Raw genomic sequence first — 7,504 nt, 5'->3', positions numbered from 1 at the left:
TATATGGAGTTTATGATATGCATTGGTATAATTTGGAATAACTAATGTGATATTATTGGTTTGTTAAATGGAAATTTAATAAAAATTATTTTTAAAAAATAGAAACCTGCAGGTAAATAGAATAATAATGATAATGCTGACAATGATAATTGCATAAGAGAAGAGAAGAGAAGAAAATATTGTATTTTTGGTTTTTATGGAAGCCACCCAGAGTGGCTGGGGAGGCCCAGCCAGATGGGCGGGGTATAAATAATAAATAAAAAAATAAAAAAATAACGAAAATCAACCCCAAGTGCCAGACCAACATTCTGAGCCAGAGTAATCCAGGAAAGCCAAATTAAGTCAATACAAACGAAACTAATTGGAAGATTGACTTATTCTTTCTTACCTATTCTGTTGCTCTCAGTCCTGTGTGGGATGTGTAATTTTGGCAGTTGTTATTACAGTGTTAGGGACGCGGGTGGTGCTGTGGGTAAAACCTCAGGGCCTAGGACTTGCTGATCGTAAGGTTGGTGGTTCAAATCCCCGCGGCGGGGTGAGCTCCCGTCGTTCAGTCCCAGCTCCTGCCAACCTAGCAGTTCGAAAGCACCGCTAAGTGCAAGTAGATAAATAGGGACCGCTTTATAGCGGGAAGGTAAATGGCGTTTCCGTGTGCAGCACTTGTGCTGGCTCGCCAGATGCAGCTTCGTCACGCTGGCCACGTGACCCGGAAGTGTCTGCGGACAGCGCCGGCTCCTGGCTTCTTGAGCGAGATGAGCGCGCAACCCTAGAGTCAGTCACGACTGGCCCTAACGGGCAGGGGTACCTTTACCTTTACCTTATTACAGTGTTCTCCAAGAGACTCTTACTGCTCATTGCAGGTGACACTGGACAAGAAAGCAGACCACCTACATATCATTTACCACAATCCTTCTGGACATTCCTATGGATTCTTCTGGGCATGCTTCTATGTGCTTTGGTGTTTGCCCTAATTGTAATTATGATAGAAAGATACAAAAAGAAGATAAAAGGTAAAAAACCATTTGCGTTAGTCTTCTTCCCACCTCACCTGGGTTTGAGGACCCTGTGCAATTATGCCTCCACCTTTCTCTCATGTCTCCTGAGAGGCAGAGAATCATCACTGCCACAAACTAAATAATGTGCCTATTGTTACCCTTTGTAGATACAGCCTCCACGATGCCAGAGGAGGTGCTCAGCTTTCCTCCACCTGAGAACCCAATGATGAGCCTCCCTGTGGTGAGTTCTGCACCCCAGAAATCACTGATGAGCCCCGGAGCTATGACGATGTCCAGATAGGATGAGCATGCCAAGGAAATAAGGAACGTCAGCTAGATAATGACAATGAGAGCATTTAATTTTTTGAAACCATTTAGTGCCAACAGCACAATCATTGCAACTACTATGATTGCAAACAGATTGCAAACTGGTGGCAGTAATTTGCCTCAGCTTCACCTCCTTCCCTCCCCACAACAAACTCACCGATCTACATGGGACTACCTTTGAAGGTGACCCAGAAACTACAATTGCTTCAGAATGTGGCAGATAGACTGGTGACTGGGAGTGGCCGCCGAGACCACATAACACCGGTCCTGAAAGACCGACATCGGTTCCCAGTACGTTTCTGAGCACAATTCAAAGTGTTGGTGCTGGCCTTGAAAGCCCTAAATGGCCTTGGTCCAGTAGACCTGAAGGAGCGTCTCCACCCCCATCGTTCAGCCTGGACACTAAGGTCCAACTCCGAGGGCCTTCTGGTGGTTCCCTCACTGCAAGAAGCAAAGCTACAGGGAACCAGGCAGAGGGCCTTCTCGGTAGTGGCGCCCGCCCTGTGGAATGCTCTCCCACCAGATGTCAAGGAAATAAACAACTACCTGACTGTTAGAAGACATCTGAAGGCAACTCTTTTAGGGAAAGTTTTTAATGTGTAATGTTTTACCGTATTTTTCGCCCTATAGGATGCACTTTTCCCCCTCCAAAAATGAAGGGGAAATGTGTGTGCGTCTTATGGGGCCAATGCAGGCTTTCGCTGAAGTCTGGAGAGCAAGAGGCACCGGTGCGCACCAACCCCTCTCTCTCTCCAGGCTTCAGGAAGACATCTGCAAGCCTTGCAAGCCCGGCGAGAGTTCCCGCAAGCTCGCAAGGCTTGCGGGCGGAAGCCTGCAGCCCAAAGCACGGGGCGCCCTCTGGAGGATGTCGCGTGCTTCGCGCAGGTGTCCGCAAGCCTTGCTTGCTCGGGGGGAGTTCTCCCCGGGCACGCAAGGCTTGCGGGCAACAGCCTGTTCTGGGGGCTGGGGTCGGGGGAAGCTCGGGCTTCCCCAGCTCCCAGCCCCGCAGCTGGGGGGGATTTTATTTTATTCATTCCCCCACCAAAAAACGAGGTGCGTCCTATGGGCCAGTGCGCTCTAAAGGGCGAAAAATACGTTATTATGTTTTTATATATGTTGGAAGCTGCCCAGGGTGGCTGGGGCAACCCAGTGAGATGAGCAGGGTACAAATTATAATCTCAAACAATATCTGGGAAATGCCTTAAATATGAACTTTACCCTATCATATTGTCCAGCTGCTTCTTTTTCTCTCAGCCCCTACAGGATCACTGGAACAGAGAGGCATGGTCAGCGATTCCGCCACCACCACCCTATGAATATATTTTTCCTTCTGGCTGTCCTGTCCCAGACATCTGTGGAGGGAGGTAGCTCACTTGGAACTAGAGCTGAGGACCTTATTGAACTCTACCTGCTGCCAGAAGGGTTGGGGGAGCTACCTCCCCCCCAGCCCTTGAAAATGCTTGCACTAAAAGGTCTTGGACCAGGCAGAGAAGCAAAGAGAGAGAGACATTTCTCTCATTCCCTGAGAACCAACTGAAAAACAAAGCATCACTGTGGCCAGGTTCTCCCATCTGTCTTCAGTCCAGGGATAGGAAAGAAATAGACCTTTGGGTCTGGTCTGGAAGCTCCAGCTGGTGAAAAAGGCTGTGGATAGACTGTTGATGGGGACAAGCTATTATCAAAACATAACCTTAGTCCTCAAATGCACCTAAAGGGTGCTCACTAATGGTTCCTCACCATCCTGGGGGAAAAGTGAAAAGTGGGGTGCTGTGTTATGTTCCAAGGCCATTGTTGTTCAATGTCTTCATAAATGACTTGGACAAAAGAATTGATGGGATGTTCATCAATTTTTCAGATGACACCATACCGGGAGGGGTAACTAATGCTGCAGAAGATAGAATTGGGATTCAATATGGCCTTAACAAATTGGAAAACTGGATCCAGACTAACGAAACGAATTTCAAGAGGGACTAATGGAAGGCTGTAAAGTTAGGCAGGAAGACCCAGCTGGACAAATAGAAGATGGGAGGGCACCTGGCTTGCCAGTAATACATGTGAAAAGGATCTAGGGGTCTTGGTGGACCACAAGCTTCACATGAGTCAACAGTATGATGCAGCAGCAAAAAACGTGAATGCTATTCTAGGCTGCATCAACAAAATCTTCAAGGTTCTTGTATCGATTTATAAGGCCTTACACAACGTGGACCCAGGATACCTCAAGGGCCATCTGATCCCTTATTTCCCTGCTGGATCACTGTGACCTTCAGGTGTAGACTCCGTTAGTGCTCCTCAGCTCGTATCCGCCAGAAACTGTACCTTCAGTATTGTGAGCCTGGCTCTTCGGAACTCAATTCTGGCTAAGATCAGAGCTGCTCCCTTCCTCTCTGCTGAATTTCACCTTCCTTCACGAAGACCTTTGCATTTCAGCAGCATTTCCAATATTATTTTCATCTCAAAATGATATTTATTTCTATTGTATATTTTGGAACCTTCTTCTACACTGCACAGGGACTGTGGTGTTAAGTGGTATATAAGTTTTTGAAATGAATAAAGTATTTTTTCTACTTATGGTATGCCTATTATTCCTACAAAAAAATAAAGGTAAAGGGACTCCTGACCATTAGGTCCAGTCGTGGCCGACTCTGGGGTTGCAGCACTCATCTCGCTTTATTGGCCGAGGGAGCCGGCGTACAGCTTCCGGGTGATGTGGCCAGCAGGACTAAGCTGCTTCTGGTGAACCAGAGCAGCGCACGGAAACGCCGTTTACCTTCCCGCCGGAGTGGTACCTATTTATCTACTTGCACTTTGACGTGCTTTCGAACTGCTAGGTTGGCAGGAGCAATGGGAGCTCGCCCTGTCGCGGGGATTATTTAAACAATGGGTCCTGGTTGATTCTGCTTCCCTCCTGGACATAGCTGTCAACTTTTCCCTTTTCTTGCGAGGAATCCTATTCGGAATAAGGGAATTTCCCTTAAAAAAAGGAAAACATTGACAGCTATGCTCCTGCTACAGGCCAATCAGGTTGTTGCATTCTAGGATCCTACCTGCCTATTCTTGTAGGATCCAAGCTTAGTACATAACAGCTTGACAGCTAGGATGCTAGAAGTGGAAGAAGAAGAAGAAGAAGAAGAAGAAGAAGAAGAAGAAGAAGAAGAAGAAGAAGAATTTATTTATACCTCACCCTCCCCAGCCAGAGCTGGGCTCAGGGTGGCTAACAACAGTAAAAATTACAGTAAAAACATAAGGGGGGGGGACACAATTTAAAATACAGGTTAAAATGCAGCCTCATTTTAAAAGTAGCCCATAAATCAAAACCATAAGGGGAGGGAAGACATAAGGGTCAGACTGAGTCCAAACCAAAGGCCAGGCGGAACAGCTTCGTCTTGCAGGCCCTGCAGAAAGATGTCAAGTCCCGCAGGGCCCTGGTCTCTTGAGACAGAGCGTTCCACCAAGTCGGGGCCAGTACTGAAAAGGCGCTGGCCCTAGTTGCGACCAATCTAACCACCTTGCGACTTGGGACCTCCAAAGTGTTGTCATTTGTGGACCTTAAGTTCCTTTGCGGGGCAGACCAGGAGAGGCGGTCCCATAGGTACGAGGGTCCTGGGCCACATAAGGTCCCGTAAGGCTTCTTATGCCCTGAAATATTAGCAGGTACCACTTCATGACATTACGAGAATCTGTTCTGTCTGAGCTGAGCCAAAAGGGCTGGGTTGCAAGCAAGGTGAACCAACTCCGGCCTCCCACTCACTCCACAGGACACACTGTGGGGCAGAGGGGGAAATGGGGAGGGCAAAAAAATGTGAATTTCACCCTTGTAGAGTAGCCTAGTTTTTACCTCCTTAGCTCAGGAACTACAGAGAGAGAGAGAGAGAGAGAGAGAGAGAGAGAGAGAGTGTTTAGGAAGCACAGTCTTTCCTAATTACTGGGTCTATTTCTTCATGTCATCCTCAGTTCCACCCCCCCCCCCAAAAAAAAATAATTGTTTGACTTGCTGTATTTTCTCTATCCATTGTAGTGTAGGAGTGCCCTCATGTGGTCAATGAGGATGCATCCTCAGTCAAGTGCACTTAATACTTGTGTTCAATCTTCTTTGTCTTTTATTTTTATCACCGTGGGAAAATGGGCTCTACAAAGTTCTGGCTCCTTAAAATCTCTATATAGATGCAGATAGAGACCTAAAAAAAATAAAGAACTAATTTCACACCTGTAATGGCAGTGAGAGCAAATTTCAGAAGGTGTTTGGTTTAGGCAGCTTAGGTTACTGGTTTTCAAAAGTCTTGCAAAACCCTCTTCTGGAAAATAATTCCCACGGGGCGAAAGTTCCTAGAGGACATAGTGCAAGAGACGAGTGTTTTGCAATATGTCAACTTAGTTTTATTTGCAAATGAATAAGTCCATAGCACTGTGTTCTCTCCTGTTTATTCCATGGTGTGGATTTGATGAGAACGGTGCTTTTTTTTCCTAGAGAAAAAGGTGCCAGAATGCACTTATCTCAGAAGACCCACCTCAGAGCCCAAAGGCGGCTTTGCTGAGGCTGGTCAAGTCTCTCCCCACACTTCTGGGGCCCAGCTGAGAGGTGCTGAAACACTGTTCCGGAGAGTTCCAGGTGGAAAAAAGCCCGGGGTGAGAGTATGTTTAGTCAAACATATACTCTTTATGTTTCTGTGGCTCAACTAGTGATTAGGGAGCAAGGGAAACAACAAAACTCTCCTTCCTTGGAGGTTTTTAAGCAGAGATTGGATGGCTATTTCTCACATATGATCTAGTAGAGATTCCTGCATTGCAGGGGGTTGGATTAAGATGACCGTCAGGGTCCCTTCCAAATTTGCCATTCTTTGATTCTATGACCCTCTCTTCCTTTGTGCAGGCTCAAAATAAATTTTTTTCCCTTCCAGTAGCACCTTAAAGACCAACTAACTTAGTTCTTGGTATGAGCTTTCGTGTGCATGCATACTTCGTGTGCAGGCTGGTAGGGAAGAAGGGAGAAATTCCATTCAGTTTGATTTTGAGTTGAATCTATCAAAATCATGCTTTCTGAAACAACGTGGGAACTGAAATTTTGTTCTGGGAAGAGAGATGGGCTGTTAAGAAAGATCTTTGGGAGAAGAAAAGGCTAAGAAGTAAATCCAGAGCAAAGTCCTTAAGGCAGTTGGATGGCGCTTTGTATGCCTCCTTCCAGCAAATCCTGCAACTGGTGCCAATAAGAAGAAGAAGAAGAAGAAGAAGAAGAAGAAGAAGAAGAAGAAGAAGCAATGACAAAGCTAGACAGCATCTTAAAAAGCAGAGACATCACCTTGCCAACAAAGGTCCGTATCGTTAAAGCTCTGGTTTTCCCAGTAGTGATGTATGGAAGTGAGAGCTGGGCCATCAAGAAGGCTAATCGCTGAAGAATTGATGCTTTTGAATTCTGGTGCTGGAGGAGACTCTTGAGAGTCCTATGGACTGCAAGAAGAACAAACCTCTCCATTCTGAAGGAAATCAGCCCTGAGGGATCACTGGAAGGACAGATCCTGAAGCTGAGGCTCCAATACTCTGGCCACCTCATGAGAAGAGAAGACTCCCTGGAAAAGACCCTGATGTTGGGAAAGATGGAGGGCGCAAGGAAAAGGGGAGGACAGAGGACAAGATGGTTGGACAGTGTTCTCGAAGCTACAAACATGAGTCTGACCAAACTGTGGGAGGCAGTGGAAGACAGGAGTGCCTGGCGTGCTCTGGTCCAGGGGGTCACGAAGAGTCGGGCACGACTAAACGACTAAACAACAACAACAAATTATTATTATGATTTATACCCCTCCCAATAAAATCACAGTAAAAACATAAGGGGGGGATCAATTTAAAATATGGGTTAAAATGCAATTTAAAATGCAGCCTCATTTTAAAAGTAGCCCATAGATCAAAACCATAAGGGGAGAGAAACATGAGGGTCAGACTGAGTCCAAACCAAAGGCCAGGCGGATCAGCTGTCTTGCAGGCACTGTGGAAAGATGTCAAGTCCCGCAGGGCCCTGGTCTCTTGGGACAGAGGGTTCCACCAAGTCAGGGCCAGTACTGAAAAGGCCCTGGCCCTAGTTGAGTCCAATCTATTGGTCTACGTATTGCTCTACTTTTCTTTGGACCTCAGCATCAGCAAGGCCTGGGGGGCTGGTTGTGTCTTGTCATCTGGGCATCACAGAACCTCTGTAC

General features: G+C 46.7%; 1 long non-coding RNA gene across 1 annotated transcript; it reads left to right on the top strand.

Moving 5' to 3' along the window:
* Nucleotides 1–868: 868 nt before the first annotated feature.
* LOC309520799 lies at nt 869–2,996 on the top strand. The gene is made up of 3 exons (XR_014214433.1): nt 869–1,010; nt 1,163–1,236; nt 2,577–2,996. It is a non-coding gene; the product is annotated as an uncharacterized lncRNA (long non-coding RNA).
* The last annotated feature ends 4,508 nt before the right edge of the window (nt 2,997–7,504 follow it).

Source organism: Podarcis vaucheri (genome assembly GCF_965113315.1).
Source record: "Podarcis vaucheri genome assembly, chromosome: 16".
Classification (NCBI taxonomy): domain Eukaryota; kingdom Metazoa; phylum Chordata; class Lepidosauria; order Squamata; family Lacertidae; genus Podarcis; species Podarcis vaucheri.
The sequence above is the reverse complement of the archived record's forward strand: the minus strand, read 5'-3'. Positions and strand labels throughout refer to the sequence as shown.